The sequence below is a fragment of the Lissotriton vulgaris genome, chromosome 5 (assembly GCF_964263255.1).
Source record: "Lissotriton vulgaris chromosome 5, aLisVul1.2, whole genome shotgun sequence".
In the NCBI taxonomy this organism is placed as follows: domain Eukaryota; kingdom Metazoa; phylum Chordata; class Amphibia; order Caudata; family Salamandridae; genus Lissotriton; species Lissotriton vulgaris.
This window is the reverse complement of record NC_141693.1, coordinates 475,472,095-475,486,984: the sequence shown is the minus strand read 5'-3', so window position 1 is coordinate 475,486,984 and position 14,890 is coordinate 475,472,095.

Genomic DNA, 14,890 nt, shown 5'->3' with positions numbered 1-14,890 from the left:
CTCATGTGGGTGGGCCAAGTGCCTGTGACAGACAAGGGCACAAAAAGTATTGTGGAGACATCAAAATTACTTATCACAAAACAATCTGGTTTTGCAAGGGAGATACCTGCGTTTCTGGTCCTGGGCTCAGCGGCCTTCTAGGGAAACCTACCGAACCCACACATTTCTGAAAGCTTGGCATCCGGGGGAGTCCAGCGAGGTATGGCTTGCATGGAGCCCCCAACGTTTTCCTACCAATAATCCCCTGCAAACCTCAAATTTAGTTGAAAAAGAATCACATTTTCCACATATTTCTGTGTGGAAAAGTTGTTGGATCACTGGGCTGACACAAATTCCTACCTCCCAGTGTTTCCCTAGGTCTCCCAATACAAAATGGTACCTCACTTGTATGGGTGGGCCAAGTGCCCGTGACAGGCAAGGGCCCAAAGCATCGGTCGGTAAGCCATGTATTTTTGTGCATCATAATACTGCAGTCGGAACAACCGCTTCGTCAGGGCGAACAGATTGCCAGCAGGGAGACCTAACCTATGAGGACCAGGTTCACCAATGCCAGAGAGGACCAGGAAGAAATAGACAATAAAAAACAGGGCAATGAATAGCAGCACTGGGGTGCCAGGGTTAAGAAGGATCTGGAGGAACGTAAGGATGTGACACAGGGGAATCTGGGACCAGTGGACAAGGACCCAATGGGGGTGAAGGATCAGAGTTAGAAGGAACACAATGTCCTGAACCATAATGACAAGGAGGGCTATGAGGACCTGTGTGCAACAACCAGGACCAGAGGGATGAGGACAATCAGGGCTAGGAGTAGCAGACCCAAGTAGACAGACCAAAGAGGACCAGTACCAGGAAACCAATGGAGACAAGGATCAGAGACAAGAGGGCCAAGACTACAGATATTAGATCAAGGAGGACCATAGGACCAGAAGCTAAAAGACCAAGATCAGAAAGACCACACCCAGAATTGCCTGGACTAGCAGGACCTGGAGAACCTAGATTAGAAAACCAGGGGTTATCAAAGGCAACAAATTCTAGATACAGGGTCACCAGGATTAGAAGGTCCAGGAGTATCAGATTCAGGGAGTTTCCAAACCAGGGTGAACCACAACATAGGAACTAGGAGGACCAGTGCCAGTGGAATGGGGAAGACCAGACCCTATAGGATTGTTACTGCAAGGATCATGATAGACGGGCCCATAGTAAGATGGACTAAAACTAGGTAGAATAGGGAAACCAGGAGACAAGCAGGACTAGTAAGAGGTTCAGAGACTAGGAGGGCTAGGGAAACCATGCCAGCTAGCACTAGAAGACCCAATACATAAAGGCCATACAAAGGAGTACTTGGACTACATGGACCAAGGTGACCAGCATCAAAAGGATTGGGTACGGGCAAACAAGGGGGGGCTAGATATTCCAGGGGATCAGGACTGGAAGGAATGATGGATGAGAATAAGAGTGAGAAGGATGAAAAGGTCCTGGACCAGAAGCCTGTGAAACAGGGGACCCGGGATCCGAACAACTAGGGGCAGTAGTACATGAGAATGATGACCAGTCAAAACAGGAGCAGGAAGTACAGGGCCAATGGGTTCTTAGACAAGAATGAACCCTGGGTCAAGGAACATTAGAACTAGGAAAGGCTTGGGGGATCTGTGACAGGGCACGTTATTGCAGAGCCATGCGGGCAAGGAGCAGGAGGACCAGGCCCAGGAGGATCAGGACCAGATTGAAGAGAACTATTGAGATCAGGACCTAAAAGACAGATCCTAACTGCTACAGACCTTTTGCTGGACGCCTTGCTGCTACAGACCTTTTCTTTGTGTGGGGAAGCCGTGGGTGTGGTGCTCCCTGCCTCCCGCTGCCTCGCTGTAACAGACCATCTACACAGCGCGACCGCCGAGGGGAGTGCAGCCTAAGAACTACAATACCCAGCAGCCCATGCGCCACGCGCGCTCTGAAACCGCGCCAGGAGGCGCTTAAAAACAACGTGAGCCCCTGCAGAAGCGGGGAACAGGTCTTAACTGCTACAGACCTTTTGCTGGATGCCTTTCCGCTACAGACCTTTTCTTTGTGTGGGGAAGCCGTGGGTGTGGTGCTCCCTGCCTCCCGCTGCCTCGCTGTAACAGACCATCTACACAGCGCGACCGCCGAGGGGAGTGCAGCCTAAGAACTATAATACCCAGCAGCCCATGCGCCACGCGCGCTCTGAAACCGCGCCAGGAGGCACTTAAAAACAACGTGAACCCCTGCACGAGCGGGGAACAGATCCTAACTGCTACAGACATTTTGCTGGACGCCTTGCCGCTAAAGACCTTTTCTTTGTGTGGGGAAGCCGTGGGTGTGGTGCTCCCTGCCTCCCGCTGCCTCGCTGTAACAGACCATCTACACAGCTCGACTGCCGAGGGGAGTGCAGCCTAAGAACTACAATACCCAGCAGCCCATGCGCCACGCGCGCTCCGAAACCGCGCCGGGGGGCGCTTAAAAACAACGTGAGCCCCGCCTCGCGGGACGCGAGCGGTACGCCGGGCGAAGCCCGGGCCAAGGGCAGGCCAGTTTAAGCCCGTTAAAGACCGGGTAAGACTGGACTGGGCCACCCCTCTAACACACACGTTTATAATTACTGACTTTGCCCATCTCTTCACTTTGTATTCGCGTGTTTTCATTTGCTATCCCAATACTACTTTTTTTTTAAATTGTTATTTTATATATGTGTAGTTTGTACTAAGGGGCTACTGTATATCGTGAATTATGTCACCTAGAGGCACCAGGAGCAACACTACACTAAGTCTGGCACAGGTCACTGGACCGATTGACCAATTTATATCCAGGGCAAATGAAGCTATCGACCAAGGCATACTGCTCCTGGACCGACGTGTATCTCACGACTTGGCCCATGCAAAACGGTCCTCTCTAGGCCTTTTGGCTCAATCACAAACTCCTATTCGTCAACAGGAGAGGGCCCCTGTAATAGAAACACGAGCAGAAATCCATGGCTTGCCCAATTTGGTTAATTTGTCGGCATCTCCATCGCTGTTGGATTCACAGATAAGTCAGACTCTTGATGGAACGCCAGCCATTTTGCGAGCCCGGCCCAGGTGGATCCTGTACAGGTTCATCTAAGGGGGATAAGAGAGGGTGCTATTTCTAAGCAGAGTAACTTAAAGAAAAGAAAACACAATAAAGCAGCTAAATCACTGCCCAATACCCAGGGGGTGGGAAGTTCTAGACTAAAGTCAACTGGACTTAACACACAGCCGAATGTACAGATGTCGGAAAATAATATGACTAACTTTTCCTCAACCATTGAGGATCCCGAGGATATTGTTAATATCACAGATGCTGAAATCACGGGTGAAGGCAGCAAACATTTACTGGCCAGGATTGAAGAATTTATTATGATCCAATTGCAGCCAATCCAAATGAGCCTTGCTATTATTGAGAAACAACTAGCCGCTGTGACTTCAACCCTGAAAACTTTAAATAACCCAAAGGGTCGAGGGGCTGCTACTGTAGGGGGCACAAAAAATAAGTCTGTCACTACCACGACTGGGCAAAGTATCAAAAACACATCTGTCGGATTGACAGACCTTAAACCGAAGCCCTCCCAAGATACGACCAATAAGGTCCCTGATCCGCAAAAAACCCCGGCCCCTAAAAATATATTCCCATCAAAGCTGTCCCTAAACCTGTTGTCCCAAGCAATCAACCCTCGAGTTCCCTCTACATAGGAGAACGGGCAAAGGGTGGTGGAAGTAAGTTCGTAACTCCCCCAATAAACCTCCTGCCTGAAGCTAGCCCATTTGTGGTCATTATGGCGGGGGTTCCTGAGTTGAGTCACAATACTGAGGAGCCTACCTGGACTTTAAAAAATAAAGTACAGCATTGGCTGAACATCAACAGACCATTGCCACAAAATTGTGTTAGCAGGATCAACATGGTGCGCAGGGTTCCCTGGATTGGCCCCAAATTTAAAAAAATGAAGGGTGACTGTATCATAGTCAACTTTGAGGACCCCCGTGCTGTTGATCATATCTGCTCATGGGGCTCCTTGGCCAAGGAGGATGGAATATGTACCAAACATTTATCGTTCTTCTATCCTCCAGTAGCCCGTATCATTGAAGGCCCAGATTGGTCTTGGAACCAAGCGGGCAGATGGGACAGGGGTTGGAACCAAGTAGGCAACAGGCAGGGGAGAAGAGATTGGGCGGATTGCATGGGCATTAATAGGAGAGACACTGTACTTGGGGAAGGATGGGGGGGGATACCAACCTATAACAGATACAACTGTTTAGAAACGGTCGATTGACCATCATCATGTATTGAGCAGGCCAGTGCAGGTCCATTAAAAGTAGATGTTAATTTTGCACATTCAGTTGCAAGACCTACTAACGACCGATCCCCTGAAACCACGAATAGACCAATCGCAACTCCAATCTCATCCAATAAATCGCTTATCATCAAAACCATAGTTAGTCAAGGTCCTTTAGCGATTAAGGTGGATGGCCCAACCACCGCCGAGGGAGAAATTGAATCTATTCAACCAGTGGAGCTTCTGAACGACATTGAGGTGCCTGGGGGGCCAAATAGACCACTGATCAGAAGGAACTTACGAGTGGGGAAAAATGGCCCACCTACAAAAAGACATAGCTTGTCTCTACTTTCTTGGAACATTGCGGGTCTCTCAAAAAAATCTAAGGACCCGACTTTCTTAAGCTTTGTGGCCCAGTTTGATGTGATCTGTTTACAGGAGACTTGGGATGAGGGTGAGACTCACCTGGAGGGTTTTACACATACGCCGTACCGGCGAGTAAATCGGGCAGAGGAAGATGCTCTGGCGGCCTTTCCACTCATTTCTCAAATCTGGCCAATCTAACAGTAACTAATTTGGTCACCATAAATTGCCCAGATAAATATAGGCAATTTTTTCAAACCTTTTACATCAAGGGGACAGGGTCTCAGAGTTTGCTCCTCATAAATTTATACAACAACATACCAAGAGAGGAGCAAAAGCTGGTTTTAGAAGAATTAAATAGAGTTATTAGTAAGAGGCTGGAAACAGAGCAAATGGACATATGTTGCATTATAACTTTTGGTCATTTACTAAATACTATGATGCACGACCTGAATCTCGGTTTTGCAAATGAGTTAAATGATCCTCAGGTAAACTTTGAACCCACATTTATTGGCCGGGGCCTAGTTTCCACCATCGATTATATGCTGGTTTCTACTAATTACCATCACAGCATTCGGTCTTTTAATACCGAAAAAATCGCACTTAGTGATCACTACCCGATCAGTGCTACTTTTGATATGGGCCCCAGAGACAGTCAAGCTATGGAGCTGGCAGAGGTACTATACTGCCACGGGGTTTCTCTGGCAAGGTTTAATGGTTACGCAATTAAGTGGTGTAAAGTCAATCCTGAGAAGTTTATCCATGATCTAGTGTCTGACGACCCCAATTCCTTTATGATATGCCTTGATGATAATCCTAATCCTTCAATGGTTGTAACAGCTTTCGGGGAAATCACATCTAAAATAAGTAGTAACCTAGTTAGAAAGAGAAAGACATGTGATAGGGATAGAACAGTGGGCTGGTTCAATTCTGGTGGCACCAAAGCTCACCAACATCTAAAGGAAGCACTGAAGAGGGTTCCAAGAGACAAAATTGAGATTAGGGGGGCAAGAGCAGCCTATAAACTTGCGTTATACAAACGGAAATTGGAACTTAAGGAAGCGGCTTGGGAGGCCTTGGGAAGGGCTAGTGAATTAAGAGAAAACACCATGTTCTGGAGAGAGGTTAATGCCCCTTTTTTTAATGACAGAGAAACAGACTCGATCGAGATCGCTATTGAAGAATCTGTCTGGGTCAACTACTTTACAGATCTGTTTAAAAAAGATGACCTGGGCAGATTAGAAAATTCTCCTCTAGCGGACTCATCCCATCAGGACTCTTCACTAGTAGGTGCTCCTATAAATGCCTTCCCACTACAGATAGTTTTTACATTAGCAGAGGTTGAGTTGGCACTAGAAGGAAAGCTCTAAATCTAAAGCCCCAGGTCCAGACGGGGTCCCTGTGGATATCTATAAAGATAACACGGATCTTTGGGCACCACTACTGACTAACGTACTCAATAGCTATAACACCATTGGTTTTCCAACAACATGGCAGGAGGCAGTCGTGGTGCCCATTTTCAAAAAGGGAAATCGCCAGGAAGATTTCCCTGTTAGATTCAATAATGAAAGTAGCCGGCCGAATCATCCTGAATAGGCTGCAATCTTGGGTCAAGGATGCGGGTATCCTTTCCAGGTTTCAGTACGGATTCAGAGAAGGGTTGGGGACCATTGAGCAAGGTCTCAATTTGTCACTAATCATAGGGAAATACATGGCAGCTAAGAAAGGTGATCTCTTTATGACATTTGTCGACCTAAGCTCAGCTTTCGACTGCCTTAGTCACAATGTCTTGTGGAATACCCTGACTGAAATGGGGATTGATAACTCCATTCTTGACTTTTTAAAGGAGCTTTACAGGGGGGTAGGTGCGAGGGTCCGACATGGGAGAAATGGGTAATGTACGTCAAAATTCACCATTAAAAAAGGGGTGCGCCAAGGCTGTATATTGGCGCCACTCCTTTTTAATTTATATATTAATGGCGTGGCAGACCACCTAATGAAACTTGATGTAGATTACCCCCAAATAGATGGTTGTGCTGTTCCAATTTTACTTTATGCTGACGATGCAGTCATCATGGTGAGAACACAGCTAGGCCTACAGAAAGCATTGTCTAGTTTTTCCGATTTTATGAGGTCAAGAGGCCTACAGATAAATGTGGGAAAGACCTTCACCATGGCCTGTTCATCGAAATCTAGTATTCAATGCCAAACTTTTTTAAATCAATCAAAGGTTAGCCAAACAAAATCATTTTCATACTTAGGCATTATGTTTAACTGTAGGGGTACATGGACGTCTGCCATATCTACCCGCAACCTGGCTTTTTCTCGAGCCATTGGTGTATTGAAGCAATTTACAAACAAATTGGGTGGCACCCCAGTCCAAACCCTTCTTGATATTTATGCTGCAAAATGTGTATCTACAGCAACCTACGGCGCTGGTATATGGGGGACGGCGAATTCCCAAGAGATACAGACAAAGGAAAATGCTTTTTTCCGCTATCTCTTGGCCGTCCCGAGGTCAACTTCTAGTACCATTTGTCATAGGGAGCTTGATAGGGTCCATATATCTGATCTAATCAAAATTAGCCCAATTATGTTGTGGCATAAGATATGGACCTCAGAAGACACAGCTTTTAACAGACTTATTATTGATGATTGCATGAAATTAGAGGGGGTCAATAATATTACATGGTTGTCCTATGTCAGAATTTTTTTAACCATTTTAGGTCATCCAGAACTATTTGATTCCCCTACCTCATGTGATTCAATCTCTAAGAAGTCTCTTAAGAGAAGCTGCTTGGCCCTACTGGAAGACAGACGTGATCTGTCCGAGAGAGGTAAACCTAGTATTACACAACATCATCTGGTATTACATGGACAGGGCCTTCACCAATATTTATCCCCAGATCACTCAAGCTATACTACATCGCTGTTATCTAGGATGAGAACAGACAGCTTTTTCAGATTGATAACTTTTCCAAACACAAATGATTGGACTTGCAATTTAATTAATTGCCCCTGTGACGATGTTTCAGTACAGTTCAATATACATTTTATCCTTTTTCGTAAATACTTTACCTGGGGAAGGAAAAGATATCTATTACCCCTTTTAAAATCATGGGGCTTGAGGCAGTGTAGACCTGCTCTGATTAAGTTGTATATGCTACAAGATGATCTGACTATTTTAGTAGCAGCAAAGTTTTTAAAATATTTAATTAGATGCAGGCTGTCGATGCAATAGGGGGTGGCAGCTGTATACCGTATTTAACTGTACATTATGTATTTTTAACTTACCGATCGAATTGTTTTGCATTTTAAGCCTGTGTTGGCTTTTTTACATTTGCTTATCTTGTACAGTTTTTATCCTTTAGTATATATTACAGTGCGGTTTCCTATGCTAATACATTCTGTTTTTATTGTCCTTTATGAAATGAATTGATTTTATATTTGTTTGTAAATGAAATGTTTAAATACGCTTATATGACTTGCCTTGTAAAGTCGAATAAAGCTACCTTTGACTTGACAGTGGCCATTTTGTTCATGATCCAAGGATAAGCAGGACAGGGATTAGGAAGACCGAGGGGGGCATTACTAGGGACACCCAGATGACCAGAGCAAAAGGACTAGGTAAAATAAAAGTAACAATACAAGAACGACCAGAAACAGGGTTAACAGGGTCATGACGATCAGGAAGTATGGGACCAGGGCTCGGTTTATCAAGTGGGACAGATCAATCATTACAAGTAGCAGGACCAGGGTGAATAGGATCTGAGGTAAAAAGGCCAAACAGCATCTAAAAGACCAAATGAACAGTAGTGCAAGAGGACCATGACCAAAATGACCAGGCTCCAGAGGAGCCAAACAAGGAGAGCCTGGATCAAGAGGACCTGGATCAATGGCTGCAGTACCAGTAGTATTATATGGACAAGGAACAGATCAAGGAGAACAAGGGCAACCCAAACCAGGAGGACAAAGATTAAAAGTGACAGGACAAGAGAAGCAAGATAGACCAGGACCTTCGGTACCTGGGCTAGGAGGCTGACGGTGAGATGAACCACAACAAAGTGACTAGGACCAAGAGGACCACAATGGAACAGGGCCAGATGGACCAAGACTGTAGAATTCATGAAGGCCCATGATGGCCAAAGGGGAAAGTATATGAGAACAAAAAGGACCAGGACAAAAAGGACCAGGACAACCAGGACCAAGGAGACCAAGACTAAAATTGCAGGTGGGCCATGTCCAGGAGAACCCAACCTACAAGGAATAAGACCAAGAGGATCAGCAACGATGATCACAGAGTCTCAAGAAGGACAAGGACTATGAAAAGAAAGAATAGGACGACGTTGCCCAGCATTGCCAGGTAGCTGAGACCATGGACACAGACAGACAGAGTTGGGCGCATGCATTCTAAGAGGACCCAAAAACAAAGGACTAAGGGCACTGGGAAGAATAGGGTAAAGAGGATCAGAACCTTGAGCATCAGTTATATCGGAAAGATGAAAGTACAACAAAAACAAGAGCCCTACTCAAATGTGTGGGCTAGTCCTTCCTTTAGAAAAAGCAAAAAGCTTTTTATAGTATAACACCCACAAGGGTTACCCCTTGGGGCATTCTTCATCATTAGGTTCATCCGGTTCCACTGCAGAATGAGGTGTACTTCTACCTGTGTGTTACTTGGGAGCACTACGTATTATCTAACCACAAAATGATGGATGATAGAAGTTGGAGGGGTTCTAGTCAGGTTCAAAATACCTTTCTGGTAGGAAAAACGGTGCTTTATTCAGACATCCAGGTGGTTTGATTAAAATATGTGAAGAAAATGGAGAAAGTCTCTTCAGGTTTAATAACTCTGCTTTCTTTCATAAAACTCAGTCTACATGTTTCTGCCACCCTTCCCAGTGGCTTTCATGAGTACCATGAATCTCACTCCCTGAGACCACTCTTTATTTTTACATTAACATATGCGCAAAGTGTTATATCATCACACACTGGATGAAAATATAAACATACACCTACTTGGTGTTTGTTTCGAAATACTGAAAAATAAAAAGGAGAATTTGCTTGCCATGGTAGAGGGCACTAGGTAAGGTCTGTGCGCCCAGCAGCAGTGTAACAATCGTAACCCACACTTACATTATCATATAATGATATCTGTATATGCCCCTAAAAAAGGACCATCCACTATGCTGTGTGAAATGAAGAAAATATTTGAACACATCTAATGCACTCACTGGATGTAACCACTGTGAGCATTCACATTAAACATACTGCATGAATACTGGACAGTACATACATAAAGAAAACACTTCTTACATAAAGAAACACTATTAGTGCTTCATAGGTTCCATGTTGAAGAGATTAACCTGTTTTCACACTCTGCATATAAAAAGGGAAGCCAATTAGTTACTAAGGACTCATTAACTTACTCACCATACTTAATTTGTGAAGATCTTGCTTGGTTTAATATCCTAGAATTGTGTCAGGGGTACCTGCATGTTAACTGTGTGAGCCTGCTTTCTGGGCTTTTAAGTGCTGTGTCCTGCCGAGTGCGCGTAGCGTGAGTGTGTCTCACTAAGTTGTAGTGTGCCAGTAGACTAGACCACGCACCCAGCGGTAATGGTGGCCGTGTTTGGAAGTAGTTCCTATTTCCAAATGTATTCACTAGACTTGCTCCTGCTGCAGTAATGGATGGTTAGAGGCTGATATCTTTCTTTGGTAGTACTGATTTGGATAGGAAAATGGGCACATTTTAACAAAGGCTGACCAAAACACTGGGCCTGCACTTTTTTGTTAAAATGATACAAAACTTGAAGATTATACCATAATTTCTTTAAGAGTCTATATGCATGCACACGCACATTCTGATGGAACTTTAAGTAAATATATTCAATAGAAGTGGAAAATTAACCAATTCAAAGTTTGAAACATGGAAAAATTACACAAAATAGACATGGGACACAAATAGTGAATATCCTCTTCTTATCCCGCCAAGTGTGAGTGTGAAAAATGTTTCCAGAACTTGGGTGAAATAAGTCATTTTTCTACTGATCTCGTCTTTATGTTGGGACTGTGATTTCTGTGGGGTATTGCCAGTTTTTTTCTGGACGAGAAAATGTGCTGGCTTATGTTGCCAAATGACCCAGAGAGATATTGGCATTCAGGTCCTCAACTTGCATGTTCAACTTGAAATCCCAGCGTTGTTCCTTCTCGAATAGTTTCCTTTACCAGTTTGTTGTGTCGGACATGTGTTCTAGGGCCACTCATTGATATCAGGATTCTGTGTGTCGATTTTCTATGAAGTGTACACACATCGTGGTCGTAGCCCGGCTACATCTCAGGTTGCTGTGATGTTCACCAATGCTAGTTTTGACCTTTCGTGTGGTCTTTTCTATGTTTCATAAAAGGCATAGGCAAGTGAACATGTACATTGCTCTGTGGGCGTTGCGGTTGGTGAACTGTTTTAGTTTCCCGTTGATATTGTTTCCAAAGTCAATTGATTTGTTGGTTCTGGTCATATGGCTTTACCACATCCTCCACACGGAAGATGTCCCACCACCTTGTGGACCGTCCCTGGTGTCTGTCTATTTCCCATAGTTTGTTTCAGGGGGTGTGTATGTACCAGTGATTCCTTCAAGCTTCTACCTTTTCTGTGTGGAAATGTGGGTTTGTTAGGTTCAGAGGGCCACTGTTCAAAATCCTCCAATTCTTATTGATGATGTTACTTAACTTATCTGATGCAATATTGTATGTAGTAATTCAAATTAAGCTAGTGACTGTCTTTTTTGAGGAACATGATCTAAGACCGCATCACTGTTATTATTGCATGCTCTCTTCCTAGCTTTCTCACCTACTTTAGATGGATATTTTCTGGCTTGAGTTTAGCGGGCAGGCCAATAGCTTGTGGCTTAGTTTTAGTCATGTGGGTCTGAGCTGTTCCACCGTATTCTCAAAAAGTGTCTGAAAGGGAGATTTTCCTTCAGGTGATGAAGGTGGAAGCTATCGTATAACAACAAGCAAAGGTGGGCTGTGGGTTTCTTCAAAGAGCACCTCCTCCACTACATCCAGTGTATCCAATTGTGGGAGGCTGGTGTAGAGACTTTCTATGTCTAATCCCATACATAGGTGGGAGGTTGGGTCAAAATCCTATTGGGTTCTTTATAGCAAAGGGCTGCTAATTAGTTTTTCCTGAGTGAAGCGCTTTTTGGGCCAAGGACTACGGGCCCCAACACATTGTGCGGCAGGAGCCAGAGCCCACATCCAGCACACCAACCAGTGCTATAATGCCAGCTACTTTCTCGGCTGTACAGGGTGTGCTTTTTGCGCCAAGGACGAAGGGCCCCAAGACATCTTGCAGCAGGAGCCACAGCCTTCATTTCTAGTGCGCAAACCAGCGCTTTAAAGCTAGCTACTTCTACTGCACAGGACATGCTTTGTGGACCAAGGGCGCCAAGACATCTTGAGGCAGCAGCCACAGCACGCATTACCAGCATGATCAACCGGTGCTTTAAAGCCAGCCACTTCCCCCTCTGTGTGGGATGCACTTTTTGGGACAAGAACTAATTGCCCCAAGACGTCTTGTGGCAGGAGCCACAGCCCACATTTTCAGTGCCCCAATCAGCGCTTTAAAGCCAGCCACTCCCCCCCCGCTGAGTGGGCTGCACCCAGGCATGTAGATGAGGGTGGGATGGGCCCAACCTCTAACACAGGTGATTAGCTGTGGACATTCAGGTGATACATTTTTCCCAATATCTGAACATAATTGGCAAGCACAAGGTGGCTAGATGTTCTGTATAAACCCACAAGCATCAATACCATGGTGGATTGAACAATAAGGGCTGTGTCAAACGAAATCGCCTAACTGAATGCAGTTTATCCTTAGGTCATTGGAGCAGTGTCAGTGACCTGGCAGATGGCACTGGTGTAGGCCAAATTTGTAGCCTTAATGAGGAGGTTGTTGCTCGAAATGCCGAGACTACACTGTCCCCTCAAAGCCCCATAACCATGCAGGCATCTATTATTGTGGAAACAATCCATGGCCCTTTATAGGCCTCCTTGGGGGTCCAACGGCTCCACCTCACCTTTTGAACCTTTTGTACCTGCGACTAAGCACAATAAGTCTACTGTCTGCATTCCATGGTACATGGTACACCCCAGCCAGGGCAACCAGCAAATGGGAAGGGTCCAAGCCCATGAACTACGGGTAATATTAACATTGAAGAGATGTACAATAGATTTTCTGTGATCCTGAAAGCTCAAATAAAACCAACAAAGGAAAGCCTTGAGGCAATAGAAAACCACATAGCATCTGCAATCATGTTTCATCCAACCCTGGGACTAATTGTATAGTGAGTGCAGCTGAACCTGCACCTGATGATAGACTTTTGGGCTGAATAGCAGGAAATTACACTCTAAACTCGACAATTACTCGTGGTACGGTCAACACCATGCCAGTGTCACATAGAGTCATGACAAACGGCAGTCAGGGCCACTTGGATATACATTTGGACAATCAGGATGTAAGAGTTATTAGCAATAGCTCAACCACCTACGGATGGTAGACAGAACCATTCTGCCATGCTGTGGGAAGGCTGGTGCATGGATAACAACTAAAGTTTTAAACACACAATTTAAAATCTATATCCAGAGGCCAGCCCCTACGTTTTTATAATGGCAGGCGTGTCATCCTTGAGACATAATCAGCTGGAGACATGGGTAGAGCTGAGAGACAAAGTTACTTACTGGCTTGATGTGCACAGGAACTTTAACCCCACAGAAAGTCATGACATCATTAGGGTTTGGAGAGTTGGCTGGATTGGCCCCTCTGGTACAAATATGGCCGGGGACTCTATTGTCATTATCTTCGTGTACTCTCATAGTGTGGGCAATTTATTGGGTCCCTGCTCACCGTTGGTAAACGTTGGAAGCAGGATTGCCACTTTACCCGTAGGCTACTTTTATAAACCACCAATGTAATGATTGGGGCCATCTTTTTTTAAATGTCAGTCCCAGCCAACCCCAGGGTATTACATGTAGTAGCAGGTAATCAGACTGCAATGAGATTGAATGGCTGGTAGCAAACTGACCATCTGTGACGGAAATTCAAGGGCTTTAATCCCTTGTATGCTGTCTCAGCAGCATCTATAATCCCAACTGAGCTTGCTTGTCTATGTGCAACTTTAAAGTCTCAATGCCAAGAAAACGCACTGCCAGGTGATTCTATACTAACATTGGATTGCCCTCCTTTAGATTGTGTATTTACGACCCTGTTAAAATATTAAGTTGAAATACTGCCGGCCTCCGTTCTAAGATATCACTTCCTGATTGGCGGCTGCTAATAAAATCGTATGACATTGTTCCAATGCAGGACTCTTGGGCACCCAACACCATTGCTTTTGAAGGTTTTGAGTGCTTTAGCATACCGAGGGCACAGTCCTGCTCTGGTCGAGCGTCTGGAGGACTGACTATCTGGATTAATCTAATCTATTACTTGGGGCCAGGAAGACATGGCGAAAAACTCCAGGAAGTGACTTTCAAGCTATTCCTTGAGGGGGCCTAGACAATATTTCTCATTAACTTTTATAATAATGATTTTCTGAATGTGCTCAATTAAAAAATTCCCGGGTTTGTTTGAATATGTATCAGCTATCAAGGAGAGTAATCTCATCAGGGTCAGGAAATGTATCTTTACCTGGGAGGCAATTTTAATGCTAGTTAAACTGGCCCCTTGGGAAGGCAGGGAAGGAGTTAGTGGCCATAACGAGAAGCGAGGAGAACCGAGGAGAGAGGCAAAGAGCTGGAGGCATTTCTTGCATCTTTAGGTTTGCATAGTGTAGTGGAGGGAGCTGGGCCTGACATGACGGGGTTACCCACCTATAGGGGAAGGAAGAGTTCCTCAGTAATTGAGTATATCTTTATCATTCGAAATGTAACAAACTTGAAGCTCTATGACACTAGTAGTAGTACTAATTTTGGCGAGCACAACCTGATCGAGATAGCCTTGCATGTGCCTTTTAGAGAGAGCCTGCAAGTTGGACCTATCCTTAGAAATTTACCGCCACCCACTGATAATCTTAGATTTGATCATGCATGCTCTCTGGCTAACCACCTTTTGCGTAGATATTTAAATGTTCATCCATGCGATCGTATGCTCGTGGCCACCTAGCAAAAGCGCTATGAGGCAGTAAAAAGTAAGAGAAGCAGGCAGTTATTATCCATCAG